This window comes from Pelophylax lessonae (assembly GCF_965119305.1).
Source record: "Pelophylax lessonae genome assembly, chromosome: 1".
Classification (NCBI taxonomy): Eukaryota; Metazoa; Chordata; class Amphibia; order Anura; family Ranidae; genus Pelophylax; species Pelophylax lessonae.
Genome location: NC_138768.1, coordinates 217,415,770 through 217,442,557, shown reverse-complemented (window position 1 = coordinate 217,442,557; position 26,788 = coordinate 217,415,770). Strand labels below are relative to the sequence as shown.

Genomic DNA, 26,788 nt, shown 5'->3' with positions numbered 1-26,788 from the left:
CAACAGTAGTTGGCAAGCTATAGATTTCCTTTCTGGCACAGAACATATCATAGAGGATCTTTAAACTTCTGCTATAATAGAATTCTCAAAGCCCATAAGAGTTACAAACATGCCAAAGGTTAGGTCAATTTTGTTACAAAAACCTCCTGAGCTGGCTATTGCTGTCCTAGGTGATAGCAGGATCATGGTTTATTTATGCTTGCTCCTGCATGATAATAATGAATTGCAGCATGGTGCACCTCTTCAGAGACAGTGCTTTCCAAGATATGTCAGTAGATTGGGGACCATCTTAAACTTGGCAGAATAAGTGAAAGTGTCTTATAGAGAGATAATCAACATGACAGTTTTTGCTCCTTGTTTGTCAGCACAGTTTACATGTCTTTATTTTTGAGGAACATGTGCTTGTTCACTTCAGCTTGTGTCAGCAGTACCTTTCAACTGCCTCCGGTTACTCCTTATCCTACTGTGCAGTAATCAAATGCCTCTAAATGCTGAACCACCTAGTGTGAAGGGAACCATACCCAATTCTACTTACTCAGCAACTAGCTTTGGAACAGCAAGTTTATATACACAAGGCTGAGTTACAAATAAATTCTCTCCATGTCCCTTAAAATTCACATTTATCATTAATAGCTTAATTAAAAGGAATCTATATTTGGAATATATTTGGAAAGTTGGATCTATTCTTCACTTTCAGTCCCCATAAAAATGACCAACAGGACAAATACAGAGATTATATCTTCTTAGAAGAGACACAGCCCACAATTAGACCCTGATGGGTCCTACCCCCCCCCCCCCCCCCCACCACCACCACCACCACCTCAATACTAAAATAAAAGGTTTGCAGAGGATTCTGGGCCTTTTTAATAAAGACAAGCCCTGCACCTTCTGCTTGCTATTTTAATTCTTGGATATATGCTAAAATTGACCAGTTGCCATCACCACTATATTGAGAAAGGTGTGTAGTCACACTGAAGAAATTACACTTTGCTACAATGTAAAGTAGTGAGTGTACAGCTTGTATAACAGTGTACATTTGCTGTTCCATCAAAATAACTCAACACACAGCCATTAATGTCTAAACCGCTGGCAACAAAAGTGAGTACACCCCTAAGTGAAAATGTCCAAATTGGACCCAATTAGCCATTTTCCATCCCCGGTGTCATGTGACTCGTTAGTGTTACAGGGTCTCAGGTGTGAATAGGAAGCAGGTGTGTTAAATTTGGTGTTATTGTTCTCACTCTCTGGTCACTGGAAGTTCAAGATGGCACCTCATGCCAAAGAACTCTGAGGATCTGAAAAAAAGAAAAGTTGCTCTACACAAAGATGGCCTAGGCTATAAGAAGATTGCCAAGACCCTGAAACTGAGCTGCAGCAGGGTGGCCAAGACTATACAGGGGTTTAAAGGGACTGTGACATACTGAAGCAGAGTATGATCCCCTCCCTTCAGGGACTTGGCCACAGGGCAGTATTCCAACTTGATAACAACCCCAAAAACACCTCCAAGACGACTACTGCCTTACTAAAGAAGCTGAGGGTAAAGATGATGGACTGGCAAAGCATGTCTCCAGACATAAACCCTATTGAGCATCTGTGGGGCATCCTCAAACCGAAGGTGGAGGAGTGCAAGGTCTCTAACTCCACCAGCTCCATGATGACATCATGGAGGAGTGGAAGAGGACTCCAGTGGCAACCTGTAAAGCTCTGGTGAACTCCATGCCCAAGAGGGTTAGGGCAATGCTGGAAAATAATGGTGGCCACACAAAATATTGACACTTTGGGGCCAATGTGGACATTTCCACTTAAGGGTGCATTCACTTTTGTTGCCAGCAGTTTAGACATTAATGGCTGTGTGTTGAGTTATTTTGAGGGGACAGCAAATGTACACTGTTATACAAGCTGTACACTCACTACTTTACATTGTAGCAAAGTGTAATTTCTTCAGTGTTGTTACATGAAAAGATAAAATAAAATATTTACAAAAATGTGAGGGGTGTACTCACTTTTGTGAGATACTTTATATTTACTGTATATATATATATATATATATTTATTAAAAATCGATTAGACATGCTTGTGATGGAGAGGCGCAGCCTAGTTGCACTATGCCTGAAAAACATTTTGCATTAAAAAGTGACCTATTTGGGAATGAGGTGTGTGTGCAGGTGTGCAGATCTAATTAGTGAAACATGTATGGGGATGAGAGCTGTGCATTCTGGAGTGCAGATACCAATGATAACACAGATATTAAAGAGGTTGTAAACTCGTATAAATTTTTTTTTTTTCTTACACCCTGCAAAAGAAAGACATAATGAGCTAGTATGCATCGCATATTAGCTCATTATGCAATACTTACCTCAGAACGAGCCCCCGCCGTGCCGCTCACTCACCTCTATGACGGGCGACATGTCTAGTCGCCCGTCTTCTGGGATCGCGGCATCCGGCCATCTGATTGGCCGGAGCCGCGGTGACGTCACTCCCGCGCACGCGCGCGGGAGCCGACAGTCACGGCACGGGGCTCTGAAGGAACGGCACGATCGGCCGCCATGTCGCCAGTGACGTCACTGGCGACATGTAAGGTAAATATCTCCTAAACTGTACATGTTTAGGAGATATTTACAGTACCTATAGGTAAGCCTTATCATAGGCTTGCCTATAGGTACAAGTTGTAGAGGAGGGTTTACTTCCTCTTTAAGGAGTGAAGTGTATTTGTTGCAGTGCTGATTTTACTGGTGGCATGGACACTGAGGTGTGAGCTGTGTGTGCTGGAGAGTTGATCATACAAGTACTATGGATTGTGGGAAATGCACAAGTTTTTTTCCTTGCATTCGCTATTGTATCCTATTTTAATTTTTTCTTGAAAATGTTTAATTTACACACATAAATATTGTATAAGTGTAAAATAATTTTTCTCATCAAATAATTGTTAAAAAAAAAAACAATTATTTCTCAATAATCTATGTTTTTGTATAGTTACATAGTTATTTTATCTCCATCTTCTGTTCTCCTCAAAAGATTCCTAGTAAAATCTTCCAATCATCACCAGTCAGAAGTTAACTGTGTTTTAAGAAGCAGCAACTCATGTAAACATTTTTTGTGAAATGTAAGCACTGTGGATTAGGATACAAAACTGAAAATATGTATTAGTTCAAGATGAAAAAAAGAAACATATAATTATCAGCCAAACATAGTTTTACTTCTGTAGATTAGGTGAGATCATTTTTTTTTCCAGTCTGTTCATAGAGAAAAAACTATGCAAGTTTTACCAAAGAATACATTCAATTTACATTACAGAGAAAATTAAAGTTAATAAATTATTCTCCTAGGAAACAAAATTAAACTCAATTAAGAAATGATTGCTTGTGTACATGGGGTTATTAAGTCTCTTTTTATATATAGCTATTTTAATACCTTATTTTCATATAATATGAAATAATGAGCACTCTTTCTCTGTCTCCCTTTAAATATATACACTAATTTTTTTAAAGTATTGGGACAACTGCCTTTACACACAAATTAACTTTTATAGCATCCCAGTCTTAGTCCATAGGGTTCAATATTGAGTTGGCCCACCTTTTGCAGCCATAACAGCTTCAACTCTTCTGGGAAGGCTGTCCACAAGGTTTAGGAGTGTGTCTATGGGAAAGTTTGACCATTTTTTCAGAAGCGTATTTGTGAGGTCTGGCACTAATGTTGGGCTAGAAGGCCTGGCTCGTAGTCTCAACTCTAATTCATCCCATAGTGTTCTATCAGGCTAAGGTCAGGACTCTGTGCAGGCCGGTCAAGTTCCTCCACCAAAAAAATCTCTCATCCATGTCTTTATGGACCTTGCTTTGCACAGTGGTCCAAATCATTTGGTGATGGGGGATTATCGTGTGAGGTTTTTCAGGGGTTGGCCCCTTAGTTCCAGTGAAGGGAACTCTTAAGTTGTCAGCATACCTAGACATGTTGGACAGTTTCATGCTCCCAACTTTGTGGGAACAGTTTGGGGATGGCCCCTTCCCAACCACTGAAAAACAACCCCACACCATAATCCCCCCCCCCCCCCCTCCGCAAAATGATTTGGACCAGTGCACAAAGCAAGTCCATAAATACATGGATGAGCAAGTTTGGGGTGGAGGAATTTGACTGGCCTGAACTAAACCCGATAGAACATCTTTGGGATGAATTAGAGCGGAGACTGTGAGCCAGGCCTTCTTGTCCAAAGTCAGTGTCTGACCTCACAAATGCACTTCTGGAAGAATGTGACAATATAGTGTATATATGTACAGCATATACTGTATATATTGAGCTCAATGTTCACCTTCTAAGCTTGGGGAGCAGTTGGGTCACAAAGGCAGCTTTAGGAGCAGTGGGTAGGTGCATCCTCACCATCCATTAACTGAACCATTTGGGAAGTTGGACTAGCAATCATAGATACAGTTTTGAAAAAGTACGAAAGTGGGACCAAAAGTTGAGGGAGGAACTTTGAGTCTTTTAAGCATGGGACATTTAATAAAATTTGTGGGTATCCATCAGTAAAAAAAAATTCCAGCAGAAGTCCAAATGTCATGTTTGTGATATGACTCAGATCCTTTACATCACAGATCTCCCCCTACCTTACGTTACAGTCTCCCCTTTTACATCAGTGTCTTCAGTCCCCCCCCTTTTACACCACAGCCCCCTTTACATAAGTTTACTCAGTTTCCCCATTCACATCACAACAGCACCCCAACCCCCCTTTTAGGCACAGCCCCTCTCTTTACACTGTCAGAATGCAACATCCCAGCATGGGGGGAGGGGTATATACCTCCATTCCCCTTGTCTGTGTGGATGGAGAAGTCTGTTTTGTTTTTTTGTTAAATATTGTTTCTGTGCTGCTGAACCAAAACATAAGAGAGTCTATAATCAAATTTTAATATAAATGCCAAATTTAAAGTATACTTAGGTCTAGCAACAAATGTTCCAGTTAATGGATTATATAGCATAATGCAAATTGTATGAATGCACTGGATCTGATGTAATCCCACTTACCTTTGGAATCTTGTGAAATTCTACCTAAACATAGAATTAACTAACTGTAACCTGCTTGGCCAGTTCTGTTAGACTTGAATAAATTACTAATTACTGCTACTTATGTGAAAAAGCTTGTTTATTCACCAAAACCTAATTTCCTGGATGGAGTTAAGATCAGATCAACAATCACAATTCAAAAAATACCAGTGGATTAAGCATGCAATGAACCTGTTTGACAAATGTAAGCAAGAAAGGAAACCCCCCCAATAGGGGGAGGGTTGGGGATTTTTAAGGTGGCAATTAATTCGAAACCAAAACATGTATCTTAAAAATATATCATTTTTATTCAAAAAAGTTAAAAATTTACAAAATAGACAAAAAACACGATAATTTTTTTTTTTGTAGACATCATTCAAAAAATTTTCATATAGATATATTTGCGATTCGCAGAGTAGCAATCCCAACACGTTTCACTAAACTGTTTCTTCATATGTTTCAATGCTACTTCTATGGTAAAGTGTCGTTTGTTAAAAAATATATATATATAATGGTATTGGTGTTTTATCGCTTTTTGTATGAATGAACAAGATAGTTTGAATTCAAGATGTACACCAGGTGGTCCTATTGTCAACTGCAGGAGGGGTGGTTAGGTTGTTTGTACTAAATAGTTCAGACAGAACTCTTGAGTCATATGTGTGAGTAATTTATTTCATAATTCTCAATACTGAGATTCAAGAGATCTTCAGATCCAAAATGGATCCTTTAAAGTTTAATACATATATGTATATACAGAAAACATCTGTGGGCCACCTTGGTTTAAATGACAGGTAAGATGCAACAGTCCATTGTCCTGTGGTGCTCCGCCGACACTGACTGTTTGACAAATGTGTCAACGAAAAAGGTGTCCATTTTGAAGTATGATAATTTAAAACTGCATAACCTTATCAATTTGAACTTTAATATATGTACCTACTGTATTTACAAAAGAGTTTTATTATTTTTATATCTTGCCATTTGCAATTGTGGGTTTTTATGATCACCCCTCTTATAAACTGTAAGGCCCCTTTCACACAGGCGGACCATTGTCTTTTGGCGGATCTGAACGGATGCCCCATGCATCTCTATGGGGTATCGGATGTCAGGGGAGACATGTCCGCTGACATCCGATCCGATCCATCAAATCTAGACGGATGGAAACCCTATTTTATCCAGCGGATGGGATTGGATGAGAACGGACAGACGGTCGGTTCCAGTGTTGCCAACCCCCCGGAGTGAAATTTACTGGCAGAACGCCAAAAATTTACGGACGGCACCAATTTTTTACTGGCACTGCAAAAATGTAGATAAAATAGCCGTTTTCAGTGCTAAACCGTGCAAATATGAATAATTAATCTATAAACATGTAGATAGTGCTATTAGCAATGTGTTTAAGTTGACAAAAGTCATAAACCATATTTGCCTGCATCAGATCGCATGGTACAAAAGTACAATCTGCTGTGGTTGCAGTGCAGTAAATTTTAAAACGTAGTGCATGCACTTCTTTTGGTGCGGTGTGATTTCACTCCATTCATTTTGAATGGGCTAAAATCGCACCGCACAGAACTGCACGTAAATTGTACAGGAACGCGCAGCGTGTTCCTGTGCAATTCCCAGTGTGAACCGCCCCTAAAACAAATATTTCATGAAATCAGATACACTGAGCATACATTAATTTTCCAAACACTGACATGAGACACGTGCCTGGGTTCTAAGTGATTACAGTAAACATTATAGCCAGCTGGTGTTACCTAACCATCCACACTTACCTTACAAACTTCCTTCCTATACTCAGGGGGCCATTCTCCTATCCATCAAAGCCAAGCAAAGTTTAACACACTGTGCACAGAAAACTCCTTCACCTTCATATCCCCCACACCAGCTCCAAGTAAAGCACACAAGTAACAATTATGAACATAAAAGAGTGAAGAAGAAAAGAGAAAAGAATACACATTGGCGCAGAGATTTACACATTCTCTCCTTGGTTGTCAAACACCAGGGCCCTCAGAACAAGACATTAGTTTTGTAAGAAAGTGTCCAATCAGTAGTAAAATGACCTGTCTCCTTCCCCCCCCCCCATGAATGTGACTGTGTGTGCCTGTGTCCTACCTTAGCAATACCGTCCGTCCTGAACACATATGCGGGCAGCGGGCTACTTTCCCTGACATGTTACAGATCAGGGTCAGGGTCACAAGTCTCGCCGCAGCGCGGCCAGCACCAGCAAGACAGTGGAGGAGGAGGGGGGGGGGGTGTCTATGGGGTTTGAGAAGGGGAGATGTCTGGGGGGGTTTCGAGGAGGGGAGAGGTCTGGGGGGGGTGTTCTGAGGAGTTGTTCTGGGGTGTTTGAGGAGATGAAGGGTCTGAGGAGGAGGGGAGATGTCTGGGGGGGTTTGAGGAGGGGAGATGTCTGGGGGGGGGGGGTGTTCTGAGCAGTTGTTCTGGGGTGTTTGAGGAGATGAAGGGTCTGAGGAGGAGGGGAGATGTCTGGGGGGGTTTGAGGAGGGGAGAGGTCTGGGGGGGTGTTCTGAGGAGTTGTTCTGGGGTGTTTGAGGAGATGAAGGGTCTGAGGAGGAGGGGAGATGTCTGGGGGGGGTTTGAGGAGGGGAGAGGTCTGGGGGGGGGGTGTTCTGAGGAGTTGTTCTGGGGTGTTTGAGGAGATGAAGGGTCTGAGGAGGAGGGGAGATGTCTGGGGGGGTTTGAGGAGGGGAGATGTCTGGAGGGGGGGGGGGGTGTTCTGAGGAGTTGTTCTGGGGTGTTTGAGGAGATGAAGGGTCTGAGGAGGAGGGGAGATGTCTGGGGGGGTTTGAGGAGGGGAGAGGTCTGAAGAGGTGTCTGGGGGGGGGTTTAGGTAGGGGAGAGGTCTGAGGGGATTTGGGGAGGAGGAGGAGAGGTCTGGGGGGGTTCTGAGGATGAAGGGGGGGGGTTCTTCCCCCTTGTACTTACAGTTTACACACCACACCGGGAAACTTCTTCTTCCCTCCAGTCATGTGACAAGGGGTCGATAGAGAGGGAACGGCAGCCTTCCCTCACTGCACCGTGGCGCTCTCTATTGCCACCTGCAGGCTGGAGGGAGAAGACAGTCTAGTCCTCCCTCCAGCTCTCTGTCGCTTCTCCTGTCAGTGATCATCGGGCCATGGGCAGGGCAGAGGGCACACAGGCAGAGCCGGAGGCGGAGCCGGTCACGTCAGACGGGGAGGACTCGGAGTCGGAGCAAGTGAGTTCACTTCAGAAGTGTCCGGAGATGACCGAGGCGCACGCGGCGCATGCGCAGTCGCATTGTCTCGCCGCAGCCATCATTTTAACGGGCACTTTTCTCCTGCTACGGGCATTTACGGGCAGGAGAAAAGTGCCCCGATTTTATGGGCCGTCCGTGAATATACGGACGGTTGGCAACACTGGTCCGTTCTCATCCGATTCCCCCATAGAGAATAGCGGGGACCTGACAGCTCTGTCTCCACACACAGCGCAGAGACACAGCTGCCATCTGCCTTCTCAGCGGGGGATTGACGGATCAATCCCCTGCTGAGAAAAATGGAGTCCGCCGACGGACTCTACAGTGTGGAAGGGGCCTAAATAATTAAAAAGTGTACAAAGAAAGAATTACTGAAAAACAATAATACAAACTTATACAAATATTTAATTTAAGCTGAAGTCATTTGTATTCTTTAAGGTACTAGAGTTCCTCTTTAAAGAGAAAGCGGCTGTGACTGAAGTACCTGACTTGCTGGAGGGGAATAGTCTTCCTGGCAGTATGACAAGGTCCTATAACCTATCAAGAATAAGTAATATGGCAGTATATGCTGTAATCCATTGCTAATCAAAATTCTTAGTTTGCTGTAAATGTTAATTTGATTCATTGCTAGGGGGTACTGCAGACTACCTTATCCAAAAAACACACTTCTGCAGTTTTTTTCATTCTGTTTATTCCACAAAATGTACAAATTGTAACAGGACATCCAGAGGATGGTAACCTACAGTATGACAATGAATCAGAGTTCAACTTAGTGGGCAAACATTTTCTTAGTTCAAGCATGACCTGTAATATCATTCCCTTACATGCCATTCCCTGCAAGGCATCATATTGTGTAAGAATGGTTCCCCCGCATGGAGGGGTTGCTAAAAAATCATAATAAGGAGAGAATATAGTCAATGAGCTAGGGCCTGCTTTTCTCAAGCAGGAAACCAGAATGAGATTTACTGTATTTTGAAAGTAGGGGATATGGTTGTAATTATACTGAACTTATCATCTTCGTTGAGCCATGGCTGCCATGAGCCCCCTCTTTGGAGTGGAAGATCCACTCCACCATTAGTCATCCAATCCAAACATATCAGGGGTAACATACCATACCATAACAGTGAGAGTTAACATATTTTTGTTAAACATATAAAAATAATATATAAAAAAAAATAGTGGTTATGTTCTGTAGGTACCACTGCACTGCAGTAGGGGTATGAATAACAGAGACTGACTGCCTGGCAGAATCATGATTTTAAATACACACACACACCTTAAATCCTGCCTCTGTGAAAATACACTCAAATTTCAATACTGTACCTGTTAGGGCTCACACCTTCCTGAGTTAGTACACAGTTACGCTTGTCACCATGAAAGTTGATGGAAGGATGTTGTATTCAGGACAGGTAAGGAAGGCAAAAAATACACATCACCCTTTTATGAGCAGGCCAATTTTTGCGATACGGCACTGCATTATTTTAACTGACAATTATGCGGTCATGCAGCGCTGTACCCAAATAAAATTGATGTCCTTTTTTTCCCCCACAAATAGAGCTTTCTTTTGGTGGTATTTGATCACCTCTGCAGTTTTTATTTTTTGCACTAAGACCGACAATTCTGAAAAAAAAATATATTTTTTTACTTTTTGCTATGCAACACATCCAATAAAAAAAATGTAAAAAATCGAATTTCTTCATCGGTTTAGGCAAATATGTATTCTGCTACTTATTTTTGGTAAAAAAAAATCCCAATAAGCGTATATTGATTGGTTTGTGCAAAAGTTACAGCATCTACAAACTATGGGATATTTTTATGGAATTTTTATTTTTTTTTACTAGTAATGGCAGCGATCAGTGATAGAGGGACTATGACACTGCAGAGGACAAATCGGACAAAAGTGACACTTTTGACACTTTTATGGGGACCAGCGAAACCAATACAGTGATCAGTGATCAAAAATATGCACTGTCACACTTGCAGACCCTAATCCCCAATGTGAGATGGCGAAAATAATAGCCAGGAAAAACTTAGCCATGGAAAAGTTTATTTTCAAGTGGTCTTTATGGTTGTCACATCCTAGATGTACTGTACAAGCATAACGTTTATTGTTACCTCCTGTAATACCTCCTGTTGATTTGTACCCCATCTGTTTGGTATGCTGGTACCCCCCCCCTTCATTCTCCTCCCCCCCTCCACTCCCCCCCAACCCCCCTCTCCCCCACCTACATCCTGAAGCCTCTCCATTAATACATATAAATGTAGACATAGCTACACAAGCCTGTTTTGAATTTAACTATCTTATTAATTTTTAAGAGCATGTTTCATAAGTTACGTTCTATGCTCCAGTTGAAACATCTGACAAGTTACCACATGTACTGCTAACTATGTATGTGAAAACCTATAATAAAGAATATTGAATATAAAAGAAAAAAAAATATGCACTGTCACTGTACTAATGACACTGGCAGGGAAGGGGTTCACATCAGGGGCGATTAAAGGGGTAAATGTATTCCTTGGGAGTGCTTACTGTGTGGTGGATGCTTTAACTGTGGGAAGACAGAGATCCATGTTCCTATTTAGCAGAAACACAGGATCTCTATCTTCCCTAATAATAAAACGGCGATCTGCCTCTCTCAGGAACGATCGCCTGGTGCTGGTTGGCATTGGGTCCACCGGACCCGCTGATTGACTCCCGCTGTGTCCAAGCACAGCGGGAGTGGGGTCAGCAGCGGCGTACCCCAAATCTGGAAGTAGCAGAAGATGTACAGGAATGTGATTCTGCCTGTAGGAGCTGCCGCCCCGCAGTAAATGTACGTGGGACGGTTGGCACGAGGTTAAAGTGGTTCTAAAGTCAGAAGCTTTTTCATGTTAATGCATTCTATGCATTAAAATAAAAAAAACCTTCTATGTGCAGCAGCCCCCCTAATACTTACCTGAGCCCCATCTTGATCAAGCGATGTTGCCGAGAGCATCGCCTGTCCGGAACTCTACCTTCTGATTGGCTGAGACACAGCAGCGGGTGCTTATGGCTCCCACTGCTGTCAATCAAAGTCAGTGAGCCAATGAGGAAAGAGAAGGGGCAGTGCCGAGCCAACGGCTTCGTGTCTAAATGGGCACACAAAGTAGTGGCTTGCTATGGGGGCACTCAGCAGAAGGGAGGGGCCAGGAGCACCGGAGAGCCATATGCCCAATTGTTCATATATAGAAATATCAAATACAATACATGCTGGGACTTTTCAGGTGCTAGATAAATGTATAACACACATATTTTTTCACTGGCAGCTTCCAGATGCTGATAAGCCCCCCCCCCTCTCCCGATTGCAGAACCCCACAACTACTGGGCTGAAGTTTTGTGGAAGAGGCTTGTATCCCCATCAACTTGACAACAAGGTGCTTTGCCAGGGAGTAGCCCCCTGGCTAGATGCCCCACCATGTTGATGGTATGTGGCCTGGTATGATTCAGAAAGGGGAGGGGGGGCATGCTCACCCTTTCCTGGCCTGACAAGCTTCATGTTTAGATAAGAGTCTGGCGTAGAATTAGGGGGTACCGCACACAATTATTTTTTGTGGGGTCTCCCTTGACATCCATACCAGACCCTCCTCCAAAAAAATGGGTCTAGTCTGAATTGTATTTTTGGGGGAACCCCGTGTCATTTTTTCATGTTGGGTCCCCTAGTACCATATTTTTCAGACCCTCGTCTAGAAAAAGGGTCTAGTATAGATAAAAGGAATCCTCACCAGCTTTGTTTTACAAACCGAACAAAGTGCCTCATTTACCAGCAATTAAAACATCATAATTTTCTTTGTTAATGTCAGTGTTGTTACAGTCTTCAGGGGGGAGGGGTGTCTGTACTAAGGGTACTATACCTAGGGAAGGGGGGGGATGATTGGGGGGTGTCTGTACTGAGGATCCTGTACTTGAGGGTGATGGAGGTTTCTGTATAGGCAGACAGACAGGACAGAGCTTTCTATTGATGCTTACTTATCTATGGGTTTTTTTTTTTTGCTTGTTTTTTCTTTTTACTATATAAAGGTAAAAGGACCCAAAAATTTAGAAAAAATGGGTTTCCCTGACGTTCTGCTATAAAAAAATATATATATTCTGCCACATTTCTTTAGTAAAAATAGCTCAAAATCAGAGTATATTATTTTGTATGTGTAAAAGTTATAGAAAAAAAACAAACTATGGTATATTGACTTGAAACCTAAAACCCCTGGTGTTCTGATGGTTCTTGTTGCCCCAAAATGCCAGGACAGCACAAACACTCCCAAAATTACCCATTTTTGGAAAGTAGATAGCCCAAGGTATTTAGTCAAAGGCATGGTAGGTTTTTTGAAGTTGTAATTTTTTGGCCACTTTTTTGGGAAAATGAACAAAGTAAACACAATTTATTTGGTATGATCACTGTGACCAATTACGGTGGTGATCATAAACACTGATACTGGCTGTACTGCCTCTGGTGACCCTGTACCAATGTGGAAACAATCAGGAACACAGGTAATGGCTTACACTTATCTGGTAACACTGGCACTGGTGTGGTTAGTGATCAGAAACATTGTTGACTTACCCTGGTCTGGTAACACTGGGACTGCTTTGGTGTAAGGTTCTGGCACTCTCAGTGCCTCCTATCACATTATTTCCGGGTGATTTCCATCTACCTAGATAGAAGAAACACATATAGGTGTGTTTCCCTTTAAGACTGATGCTGTCATCACTCAGCGCCGGACTAGATGGCTATTTAAATCGCCGGTTCTCACTCACATGTGTTCGTTCAAACACCCTTACCTGGATGCTAACTTGGCTTGAAGCTGTCATGCTTGCAAGCATACCTCGCTGACGGAACCTCGCTGCGCTGATCCCTGTATCCCGCTTCTGGATCATCCGCTCCTCCTGAACCAACCTTCGGCTGTATTGCTATTAGTGCTAAGTACCCTGCAGGGGAACCCTCTATAAACTTATACTAAGCTTACACTATCTAGCTCTGCATAGTAAAGACTATTTATCACATCTGCATATCTAGATTGCTAGCTCTTAAGACTACTGCTATTTATTCCTGCACTGGGTTGATCTCTCTTGTATGTCCACCTGCTACTCTGTCATCTGCTACCATACATGATTGCTAAACCTACCTGCATCCATCTGCTACTGTCTTACCTTCAAGTGTCTGTCACCTACCACCTCCACTCAACCTGTCTCTTAAATCTTCATCACTGTGTTACTACATACATAAAGTCACTCTAGGAACCAGCTTGTTGAGTGTGTGTATTTACTAGCTGAATTAAGACCTTCCACACATGATGAGTCATTGAGGTTGGGAATGGTATCTCAGCATCTCTCTTACATGACTACTGAAGTGGAATATTTCTGCAGCTGAAAATCCACACCATACATGAAACGTAGGAGCGTTACATTTGGAGGCAATCAGGAACACTGTTGCTGGCTGCACTGATCTGGTGACGCAAGAACTGGTGTGGCTAGCAATCAAGAATGCTATTTCTGACTTAAAGCAGAAAAAAAAATTGTTTCTAGTTGGTCAGAACTCTATATACTGAAAGAAAATAGAAATCAGTAGGGTTTAAGAGAAAAAAACATTTTTCATTTGGGTACTCAAAAGATTAATCTCCTCAGCCAGCCTTTATCACTCTTGGAAATCCTATGCCCAGGTTAAACTGAAGAAGAGGAGGTTCTCCTCAAAACATGTTCTGACTATTGCTAGGGTGGAAGAGAGCAGTGTTTCCTTGTGACATTCCTGTCGGGACTGAGAGTGGCATATGTGATCAATTCTATACACGGCTACTGACGAGCAGTTTCTTTCAAAGGCGCTGCCTCACTACCTTTCAGAGATCTTATTAGAGTCGATATGTACTGCTGCTCCTGTGAGTGTAATTCCCATTGTGTGTTTATTGTGCTTTTATTTAATACATGTTTTTACTTACTACGCTATTAGAGCCCTCATTTGCCGCTGTGCATCCCTGTGCAGGTAAACTCAACCCTTGCCCAGACATATGTCTTGCACAGACATATACTACACCAAGTCTGGCTGAAGGCTGACCAGCTGCACTTGTCTGGTGACACTGGCCCTGGTGTGGCTAGTGGTCAGGTACACTTGCTGGCTGCACTTACATACTGTGTTAATAATGTTTTAGACCAACCGGCCAGTTTCCATGATTACCATGCTGAGGCTGAGGCTCGTTCAGTGCCAAGCAACACAGTCCCCCCCCACTGCCCACACACCCACCTGCTGGCTCGCCTGCTGCACATCCCCTGCCCACTGTATATCCCCCACCCACTTCACATCCCCTGCCTGCTGCACATCCCCCACATGCTGTATATCCCGTAAGAGGAGGGTGAATGAGGTAGTCTAGGTCTGCCCCATCTCCTCCCCATGTCCCCCTTGTGCTTCAAAGCAGCCAATGCTGCTGTCCTGATGCCTCCCTGAGCCTCTGAAGACAATGCAGCCCTGGGTGAACTCTCCCCTCTCTGTCTTCCTTCAATGTGCCATAGTCTTTCTGCCTTTCATGTGCCATAGTCTTCCTGCCTTTCATGTATCATAGTGATAATTTCTTCCTGCCTTCCATGTACCATTGTGATCCTTTCTGCCTTCCATAATGGTTCTTCCTTCTGTCAGGTCTGCCAGGAGACTCTAACCGTCCCTCTGGTTTCCTGACCGGTTGTCTTCTTATCCCAGTATCAGGTGGAAAGGCGGTTGAGATCCTACAGCTAGAAATATGGGACCACAATAGAAAGTGCACACAGGCTATGTCAAGGAACACCAAACTAACACTCACAGTTAGCAGAGAGAGAAGTCAGCGAACCAAGGCAGCAGTCCACAGGAAGATACCAGGAAGAGGTGTTGGAAATAGGCAGAGTCAGCAACCACGATCAGCAAAAATCCAAAGGAGTAGTCCAAGAGGCAAGGTCGGTAACAGGCAGAGTCGGCAACAACAATCAAACGAAAATCCAATGGAGTAGTCCAAGAGGCAAGGTCGGGAACAGGCAGAGTCAGCAACAACGATCACACAAATTCCAAAGGAGTAGTCCAAGAAGCGTAGTCGGAAACAAGCAGAGTCAGGAACCAGACATACAATGTGTTACCCACCAACACCCAGGGAAGAGGACCTATACTAGGGCGAAGACAGGAAGGGGAAGTGAAGATTTAAAGGATTACTGGATCAGATGACAGCCAACAGCTGGACACAGGGTGGGGCCAGCATCCAAACTCAAGGAATAGAAAATCAAGAGTGCTAATCAAAAAAAGTTCCCAGGGGCTCAGGCAAAAGGGAACCGTCCAAAGAACACCAGGTCTCAGGATTGAATCCTGGACACGGCGTGACACCTTCCTGCCTTCCATGTGACATTGTGATCCCTCATTGCTGCCCTCCATGTACCATAATGATCCTTTCATGTGCCATAGTGTTCCTACCTTTCATGTGCCATAGTGTCCCTACCTTCCATGTGCCATAGTGATCCTTCCTGCCTTTCAGGTGTAATAGTGAGCCTTCCTGCCTTCTATGTTCCATAGTGATCCTTTATTCCTGCCTTCCATGTGCCATAGTGACCCGTCCTGTCTTCCAGGTTTCATAGTGATCCTTCCTTCCTTCCATGTGCCATAGTAATCCTTCCTGCCTTTCATGTGCCATAGTGATCTTCCTCCCTGTCTTCCGTGAGCCTTCCTGCCTTCCAGGTGCCATAGTGAGTCTTACTGCCTTCCAGGTGTCATAGTGATCCTTCCTGCCTTCCAGGTGCTATAGTGAACCTTTTTACCTTCCATGTGCCATAGTGATCCTTGCTGTCTTCCATGTGCCATAGTGATCCTTCCTTCCTGTATTCCATGTGCCATAATGATCCTTCCTGCCTTACATGTACCATAGTGATCCATCCTTCCTTTCTTCCATCTACCATAGTGATCCTTCCTTCCTGCCATCCATGTAGCATTGTTATCCCTCCTTCCTATCTTCCATGTACCATGGTGATCCTTCCTTCCTGCCTTCCATGTACCATAGTGATCCCCCTTCCTTTCTTCTATATACCATAGTGATCCCCCTTCCTTTCGTCTATATACCATAGTGATCCTTTCTTCACTCTCTCCCTAAGGGTTGGTTTGTGCTGCAGTACTTATTCTTTGGCTCAATCCCGGGTTCCTCAGGTCCTTCAAAATTCTTCTTTTTTATGCTCTCTGTTTATTTTTAGAGTATACAAAACCATATGCATTGGAAGTAATTTTCTAAATGCTTGTGTTGAGGTTTAAATGTATCCCTGGGACTCCAGCTTGTGGCACAGCAATCAACGCATATTTTATAGGTATAAGGAAGCCCAGGTTTTGTTTAACCATTGTCCTTAAGCCCCTCCCATGACCATTTTTGGCCACACCCACGTTTTGCTGTCTCCCTGAAGTTTCCCTCATTCTCAAGTTCTCAAGTTCAAAAATTGGAAGGTATAAGTAATAGTATCACCAAAGTGATACTGTACTGCTCCAGGAGTGTGAATGCTTTTTTTTCCCCACACATTGAATGTTTCCTACAGTTTCCTCTCACAGTCAATCACTCTAAGAGTAAACATAAAGCAAAGGCTGCAGCATGCAACCTTTGTTGTTTTCAACTATGAACACTGTAATTGGTCATAATAAAACTGGCCCTGTGTAGTCTGATGTCATGTCATATACAGACGAGCTTACAGAGTGCAGTGCCCATCTGAGAGGGGGGGGGGGGTGGTTTCTGTTTTTTCTTCAAAATTAAATACTTGCTCACTTTGTTTGAATGGTCACTATTTTTATATAGATGACAGATTCTCAAAAACAACTTTCTGACCAAAGCACAGCAAATTGCAGGAATCTTCCAGCAAAGCTGTAACACTTTTTGCGGTACCCCTCGTGAGTAATAACACAACAAGAAATATAGAAAAACAGTAGCCTCTGGACTACACACTAACAAAAAAATATATTATTCCTAGAAGCAGCCCCTCTAGTTCTTGTCGCAAAACTAGGATCAGAGGAAAAGGTTTCCATACATGGAAAGGCAAAACAATATGTAAGTGTACTTATGTAAACACCACTCCAATGGAAATTTTTCCCTTGGGTGAGTAGGTGTATTTAAATTTCTTTCTGTTATAATTCCAGATATGGTTATATCCTTGACAAAGGCATCTAAGCCGAAACGCGTGAGTTTACGGATGTTCTCTCTGTCCTATCCAAAGACTTGCGATCAAGCACGGAGCACAGAGAAACACATTCATATAAGTCACCATGTCACTATTGTCACTATGATTTCAACCTTTAATCACCTCTTCACACCAAAGGGCCTATAGCCCTGTACACACGTATGTGTATTGTTTTAAACGTTGTAATAAATTGTTTTACCAAAAACACAAGATTACCCCTACTTCTTTGCCCCAAAAAAATCCCACCTCTTCTTGGTTTGAGGCACCAAAAACTTTTGATCAGTTTACAAGGGATGTTGGCAACATACACAAATCTAGGCTACTTCGAGAATCCTAAAAACCTACACAAGCTTTTGGGCTCTTTCACACGGGCGTTCCTTTTTTTTTGCCCGATCAGGTCCTTTTTTTTTTTGTAACGGACATGGATGACACTTGTGTCATCCGGTCCGTATGTCCGTTTTTCATTCCAACCGTTTGCGGATGAAAAACTGACATAATGCATGTCTATGTAAATACGGATGTCTGCGGATGACACCACTGACATCCGTTTTTGCTTCCGTTCCGTTTTTTGAAAGGAAGAAAAAATAGGGTTCTCCTCCGTTCAAAAAAACTGAACTGAACTGAACTGAACTGACAAAAAACGGATGTCAGAGGATGATCATCCGATGACATCCGTATTTACATAGAGATACATTATGTCCGTTTTTCATCCGCAAAGGGATGGGATGAAAAACGGACATACGGAACGCCCGTGTGAAAGAGCCCTTACTGTTGTAGCTAGTAATCAGGGACACTGGCTTGCCCTGCTAGCAGACAGACTACTAGAAATCCCCAGTACAGGGTTACCATAATGCAATTAGGACACTGTTGCTGGCTTAATCTGGCTCTGGTGGCATCCTATTGATTTGGAGGTGATCAGGACACTTTTATTGGTTGCACTGGCACTGGAGTGGCTAGAGATCAGGACACTGTTACTGGTTGCACTGGCTCTGGTGACACCCCCACTAGTGTGGCTAGTGATCAGGAACACTGTTGCTGGCTACACTGATCTGGCAACACTGGTAGTGGTGGCAATAAGAAAAACAATTGCTGCCTGCACTGGTAATGGTAACACTGAAACTGGCGTGGTTAGTGATCAGATATACTGTTGCTGGCTTCACTGGCCTGGAGACACTGGCACTGGTTTGGACATGACCAGGAACAGTGTTGCTGGCCTATACTGGTCAAGTGACACTAAGACTGGTGTGGCAATTACCAGGAACCCTGTCCTGGCTGCATTAGAGACATGGTTGCTGGCTGCACTTGCTCTGGTGATACTTGCACTGGTGTGGCAATGATCAAGAACACTATTGCTGGCTGCACTGATCTGGCGACACTGGCACTGGGGTGGCAGTAATCAGGAACAGTGTTGCTGGCGTACACTGGTCTGGTGACATTGGGACTGGTATGGCTAGTGATCAGGAACACAGTTGTGGACACTGGTTTTTTGACACTGCTACTTAGCTAACAGAGTGTTAGTTGCAAAATGCAGCCGTTGTTTACATTTATGATCTTCGTGATTGGTCTAAGTGATCATAAGGCACAGAGCCAATTTAATTGGCTCTGTACCTTTCTTTTTGATCTGTTGTGTTCAATGGACACAACTTTCAAAGAATGTGAGGGCGCTAGAGGGTGTACACAAGCACTACAAAGAGGAGGCCATTTTAAAGATAGCTGTCAAGTGGTTTATGTACAATAGCAAGTGGTTATGGGTATATCTAATTTTTAATGTTTCTTTTCAAGCATTAATAAAATCGCGGCTCCCACCAAATAGAAACGGGGAATGCAAAACACATCTGGCTCAGTGCAAAAAAAAAAAAAAGGTTGATGAGCCACTTTGTATATTTATCATACATAGGGAAGCCCCTTCAAGTGAATGGGCTGCAAAATGATGTCACAAGACAAATGAGACAAAAAAGAGTGAGATACTCAAGTGTGAGGCTTCATTCACACTTAGCCTGTTGGGAATGCACGTTCCTGCTCACAGTTGTATTGTGTTTCTGTGCGTTATGCAAGACAAATGTGCCAAAAAAGCTCACATACCAAATCTTGGCACTCAGCCAAGCGTGTTTGACATTACACGTTTTTGTACAATTTTCATGCGTCATTAAGAAATAATGGCATTGCAAGCATGTTGCCCATTTTACTGTGTTTCTGAAAATGAGGGCAGAAAACAGTTTGTGCTGTCAGTAAAAATGAATTCATGATGTAAGGCAAATATTGCACATTTTTAGTTTAAAGTGTAACTTCACTTTTGTTGAGAAAAAGACATTCCCCTCTGGGGGATCTCTGTACGTTGCAGGGACTTTAACAAACGTTGTTGCAGATTCCTACCTTTTGTTAATCTGAAGAAATCACTGTTTGTTCCTCTGTGCCCCTATGCTAAGTGAGTCTAATGGGAGTGGTTTCATAATTATCAATCAGCTGCAGTAGCTGCAGGGCACTAATGAGGAAAGCTGCTGAGTCTGCATCCCTTTAGATGTGTTCCTTTTGGGAGTTTCTCACCAAAAATTACATTTTTGCTGCAGAAATTAAATGTGTCTTAGTGCAGACTTTTGGGAAAATCAGTGAGCCAATCACACAGGCAGGGAATTATGTTTCTTGGGGGCATACTGTACACATTCTGTGCATAGAACAACTCCAGGTGGCCATATTGCATTGCATTTTCAGAAAATTACTGCAACTGCAGATTGAAAAGGAAAGGTCATTTTTAATAACATTCAATTACAATATGACTTGTGTCGCAATTATATACGCTATATTATTTTTATATTATTTTTTTGCTATTTTTTTCCCAGGAAAGAGGAGTTATCCTTTACATTTCTCCAGCATAATGTTTACTCTCCCCTTTATATCCAGTGTGCTTTCACTTTCTCACAATTTCCCACAGGAAACCTGTTAAAGGGATAATAAAGGCAGAAGTTTTTTTTTTTTTTTCATCTTAATGCATTCTCTGCATTAAGATAAAAATAAAAAACCTTCTGTGTGCAGCAGCCCCCCCCCCCCAGCCCTCCTAATACTTACCTGATCCCATCTTTATCCAGCGATGTTGCAGGAGTGTCTAAGCTGCCTGGCTGAGACAGCAGTGTAGCGCAATTGGCTCCCGTTGCTGTCAATCAAAATCATTTAGCCAATCAGAAAGAAGAGGGGTGGGTCCAGGTCGCTGCTCCATGTCTGACTGGACACAGGGATCTGTGACTCGGCTCAGGGGCCACCATGGTAAGCTGCTTGCTGTGGGGGCACTCAAAAGGAGGGTGGGGCTAGTAGAGCTGAAGAGGGACCTGAGAAGAGAAGGATCTGGACTGCTCTTTGCAAAACCACTGCAAGGAGCGGGTAAGTATAAAATGTTTGTTATTTAACCGCTTGCCGACTGCGCACAGTATATTTACTGCGGCAGTCAGCCCCGGCCAGGCAGAGTGACGTAGATCTACGTCGCTAGCCTGTGACCGGCTTGTGAGCCAATAGCGGGCGCGCGCCCGCCCGCCCCGGCTCGTTCACGGAGGAGTCCGCGCGTGTGACCGGCGGACCTGATGTCCACCGGTCACACTACGATTGTCGGTAGAGAGGGAGAAAGTCAGGCGGCTTATGTAAACAAGCCGCCTGTCATTCTCCCCTGTGTAAAAATGGAGATCAGACGGTTCTACTATGTAGAACCGTTGATCTCTGTTTTTACAATAGGAGACATGTCCCATCACAGTTAGAAACACGCCCCTAGGACACACTTAACCCCTCCCTCTCCAATACAGTTAACCCCTTCCCTGCCAGTGTCATTTTTACAGTAACAGTGCATATGTATAGCACTGATTACTGCAGTAATGTCACTGGTAACCCCAAAAGTGTCAAAAATGTCAGTCAAGGGTCCGATCTGTACGCCGCAATGTCGCAGTACCGCAAAAAAAATCGCAGATCGCCGCCATTACTCGTTAAAAAAAAAACACCAAAAATGACAAAAATCTTTCCCTTTGTTAGTAAACGCTATAACTTTTGCGCAAACCAATCAAAATACGCTTTTTGCGATTTTTTTTACCAAACATATGTAGCATAAAACAAACTGGCCTAAAATGTTAAAAAATTTTGATTTTTACACCTTTTTTTTCGGGAATTTCATATAAAAAAAAGTGAAAAATATTATTTTTGCAAAATTTACGCTCTTTTTTTGTTTATAGCGCATGATCAAAAAATCGCACAGGTGATAAAATACCACCAAAAGAAAGCTCTGTTTGTGAGAAAAAAGGACGTGAAATTCGTTTAGGTACAGCGTCGCACGACCGCGCAATTGTCCGTTAAAGTCACGCAGTAAAAAATCGCAAAAAAACCCCTGGTCAGGAAGGGGGTAAAATCTTCCGGGGCTTAAGTGGTTAAAAAAAAAACTAATCCGAGACTTTGGAATCACTTTAACTGAATGAAAACGACAGCGAGAGAATTCAGAGCAATGGCTTTTATGAGGCAAAGAAGGTGGACTTATTTTAAAGATAATATTTTATACTGTATAAAGAGTAGATGTCACAGACAAGTACAAGGTGCCCTTATACACTGGAAATACATACAGTGCTGGACTTTCTCCCTCTCCAGCGGGAGATCGCGAGTGGCCGGCGGACATCGGAGCCGCCAGTCACACGCGCGGAGATGGCCATGAACGAGCGGGGGCGGGAGGTAAGTGTAACAAGCAATCATTATGCACTGGAAATACATACAGTGCTGGACTATAGATATGGGAGGTAAGTATAACAGACAAATACTATGCCCTGGAAATACTTGTGATGCTGTAGTATAGATATAGGAGGGAGGTGTGACGGATAATTAATATGCATTCAAAGTATATATATATTTCTGGAGTATAGCTATTGGAAGTAGATTTCCAGCTAACTATTATACACTGGAAATACATTAGGTACTAGAGTATAGACATGGGAAGTACAGTATGTGTGCTAGATAATTGATATGTACTGGAAATACATAAGGTGCTAGAGTATAGATATGGAAGGTAGGTGCATCAGATGATTTATTTGCGCTGCAAATATATAAGGTGCTGGAGTAGAGATGTGGGAGGCAGGTGTACCAAGTAATTATTATGTACTGGAAATACATAAGGTGCTGGAGTATACTGTACATATGGGAGGTAGGTGTGCCAGATAATTAATATGGACTAGAAACACATAAGGTCCTAGAGTATAGATGTAAATATATAAGGTGCTGGAGTAGAGATGTGGGAGGCAGATGTACCAAGTAATTAATATGTACTGGAAATACATAGGGTACAGAAGTATAGATATGAGAGATTGGTGTGCCAGATAATTTTTGTGCACTGGAAATATATAAGGTGCTGACACATAGATATGCGAGGTATGTGTAACATATAAATAATATGCATTGGAAATGTATAAGGCGTCGTAGTATAGATATGTGAGGTAGGTACATATCAGATAATTAATTGCACTGCAAATATATAAGGTGCTGAAGTATATATATATGGAACGTAGGTGTATAATAAGTATGGACTAGAAATAAATAAAGTGCTGGAGTATATATATGGGAGATATATGTGCCAGATAAATAATATGCACTGGAAATACATAAAGTGCTGGAGTATAAATATGGGAGGTAGGTGTGTCTGATAATTAATATGCACTGGAAATATATAAGATGCTGGAGTATACATATTGAAGGTAGGTGTAGCAGATAATTAATATGCCCTGGGGATAAATAAGGTGCCGAATTATGGATATGGGAGGTAGGTGTACCACATGATTAATATGAACTGGAAATATATAAGATGCTGGAGTATACATATTGAAGGTAGGTGTAGCAGATAATTAATATGCCCTGGAAATAAATAAGGTGCCGGATTATGGATATGGGAGGTAGGTGTACCATATGATTATTATGCACTGGAAATATATAAGGTGCTGGAGCATAGATATGGGAGGTAGGTGTGCCATATAATTAATATGCACTGGAAATAAATAAGATGCTGGAGCATAGATATGGGAGGTAGGTGTGCCAAATAATTTATATGCAATGGAAATATATAAGGTGTTGGAGCATAGATATGGGAGGTGGGTGTGCCATATAATTAATATGCAATGGAAATATATAAGGTGTTGGAGCATAGATATGGGATGTATGTGTGCTATATAATTATTATTCAATGGAAATATATAAGATGCTGGAGCATAGATTTGGGAAGTGGGTGTGCCATATAATTAATATGCAATAGAAATATATAAGGTGTTGGAGCATAGATATGGGAGGTAGGTGTGCCAAATAACTAATATGCAATGGAAATATTTAAGGTGTTGGAGCATAGATATGGGATGTAGGTGTGCCATATAATTATTATTCAATGGAAATATATAAGGTGTTGGAGCATAGATATGGGATGTAGGTGTGCCATATAATTAATATGCAATAGAAATATATAAGGTGTTGGAGCATAGATATGGGAGGTAGGTGTGCCAAATAACTAATATGCAATGGAAATATTTAAGGTGTTGGAGCATAGATATGGGATGTAGGTGTGCCATATAATTATTATTCAATGGAAATATATAAGGTGTTGGAGCATAGATTTGGGAGGTGGGTGTGCCAAATAATTAATATGCAATGGAAATATATAAGGTGTTGGAGCATAGATATGGGAGGTAGGTGTGCCAAATAACTAATATGCAATGGAAATATTTAAGGTGTTGGAGCAAAGATATGGGAGGTAGGTGTGCCAAATAATTAATATGCAATGGAAATAGATAAGATGCTGGAGCATAGGTATGGGAGCTGGTGTGCCATATAATTAATATGCACTTGAAATATATAAGATGCTGGAGCATAGATATGGGAGGTAGGTGTGCCAAATAATTAATATGCAATGGAAATATATAAGGTGTTGGGGCATAGATATGGGAGGTAGGTGTACCAGATAAATAACATTAACTGTAGATAAAAAAAAGGTGCTGAAGTATAGATATGGGAAGTGTTTTGTGGGCACTTTCCTTGATAGGGCATGCTTGGGTTGTAGGATATCTATCTAGGGGCCACAAAGCAGATTCTAAAGCTGGTTAGATTTCCTTCAGATTTACCTTCAACTCTGTAGTCCAAGGGCCTGCCTGATTGCATACAAATTAAAAGTGTTTAGGTCTGACCTCATACTATATGGTTTTGGTAAATCTAAAGGGAAAAATCTAAAGACAATTGTATAGTGTGTATGGCCCATAAGACCCATCCTTATACACAGATTCTCAAGGTAAACTCAACTCTGAACAGGTCTAAACTACAATTCTCAGTCCTATTTAAAAAGACAAACAGCAAAGCACAAAGCATATATATAGAGCAACCCTCATTTACTTTCTTTGATCTACCCACAGTGAAAACATTTTGGGTTACTGCACTTTGTACAGATTCACAGCTCTTGCACTGCTCCAGTGGGGACCTCTAAAGAGCTCACAGCCGTGCTTCCACACAACATAAATCCATAAACAGCTGCACCACCTCCAAAACTGCCATCTATACAAAGAGATAGCAAGACATCTGTATGCTGGCAGTATCAACAAAACGACAACGAATAAAATGTCACCGAGATTATTTAACTCACTAAGCTTTTCCCTTCAATACTTGATGTACAGGTTGATAGGAACAGTAAACATATGTTTGATGCTACTCATAGATTATCTTACCTTTGTTGGATCAGAACTTTAATGTGTCCAGTATTCTATCATGCAATGTCGTGGTGATAGCATTTTTGGATCAACATTGTCGACTTGTTAAGGCCAGAGTTTTACTGTACAGTAGCTGAACTTGCGACCCGTCATGGCCCGTGTACAAGTAAGCCAAATAACAAGGATGGAAGCATGAGAACAAAAACAGGTGGCACAATCTTCTTGTTTCTCTCCACTGACAAAGCCTGCAGGCTTATTGGCATTGTGCGAGTCCTCAGCCGCCTGAGCCACACACAAAATATCTCAGCGAAGTCTTTATGTCTTTATATTATGGAAATCTCATATGGGCACCAGGAATTTTAAACGGACATATCTTTTGTAGCTAAGCTTTTACCATCTGTTCTCTTATTTAACTGCAAACCTTTGAAACCTTGTAAATCCTGAGTGTTTTTTTTTTGTATGGCCATGGCATTGGGATTTACACAAAAAAAAAAGCACTCAACGTTTTGCAATGGATGTTTTAAATATGAATTAAGCCGTAGAAAATGGCTTTATTTCATTTGATTTTCTACTTCATTCATACAAATTATTTTTTTTAATATTTTGAATAATCCTGGGTGGTCTTATCTTGTGTACTTGTGGTTATGCCTACAGATGCTATTTACACTGTACAAGTAAATACATGTATTGATAATGCCATTATTAGAGTACTGATGTAATCTCTGCAAGGACAAAACTTAAATCTGGATAGTGATAAATTCATATTTTATTCTGTATACCATAAGGTCTAAACTGCCTTGGTAATTTCGGAATACTTTTCAGGCATGTAATCTAAAAATTGCACCATAATGACTTCTTAACACACACTCACCTGTTGCTGTGATTATTGTACAACCGTGCACAGTTGAGGCATTGTGTGGATGAATGCACAGGGATCATGGAATGATTGGTCCACCAAATTTATACAGATGACTAAAAATGTCAATGGGGTGTGCTGCAAGTTTCATTAAGTGATTGAAGGAGTCTATAATAATCTTGGGTGAATATTGATTGCCCAGCTTACATAAATAAATCTATTAAGATTTCCCTGTGTAGTTAAGAACTGCAATATCACAGCCATGTATCTAAAATTAAAGATTTAAAACTCTTTATATATCCAGAGAAGTTGAACATACAACTTTGCCAAAATAACCTGTTCCTTCTAATGTTATTGCCGTGTGCTTTGAAAACTGCAATCAAAGCCTGTTTAGCCTGAACTAATGATAAATATCATAGAGGGTAACCCAAATAAGAAATTTTAATTTTTGAAAGAATCTGCAGAGTTAAGCCCCGTACACACGCGTCAATAATTGGCCGTGAATTTTCGGCCAACGTCCGATCGGCCAATTTTCGGCTTGTTAGTATGATGCTTCCGACAACCGACTCTGACTTTTCTGCCGAAAAAAATCTGGTGTGCAGACTATAACATTTTTGTTGGCCGTCAACACAACGGCCGATTTTCCGTCAGTCAGTACAGATTTCGGCAGACAAAAATCTGATGAGCAAGACTGGGCATGCTCAGAGAAGAAAAAACACACGGAAAGTAAACCAGCACATGACATCACTTCTGAAGTAGATTTTTGTTGGCCGAGAAAATTCGTGTGCAGTCTAGGCACATTCCAACCAACAAAACACAAC

General features: G+C 42.0%; 1 protein-coding gene across 5 annotated transcripts in view; it reads right to left on the bottom strand.

Moving 5' to 3' along the window:
* The window catches only part of NOS1 (nitric oxide synthase 1), a gene marked incomplete at its 3' end in the record, with an annotated part of 435,619 nt that overhangs the window by 309,406 nt on the left and 99,425 nt on the right, over nt 1-26,788 (bottom strand). The window contains exon 1 of one of the 5 annotated variants that reach the window (XM_082252132.1): nt 25,130-25,148. The exons of the other annotated variants lie outside the window; for them this stretch is intronic. Of the gene's footprint in view, nt 1-25,129; nt 25,149-26,788 lie in introns of those variants that run through there. 5 annotated transcript variants of the gene reach the window in all.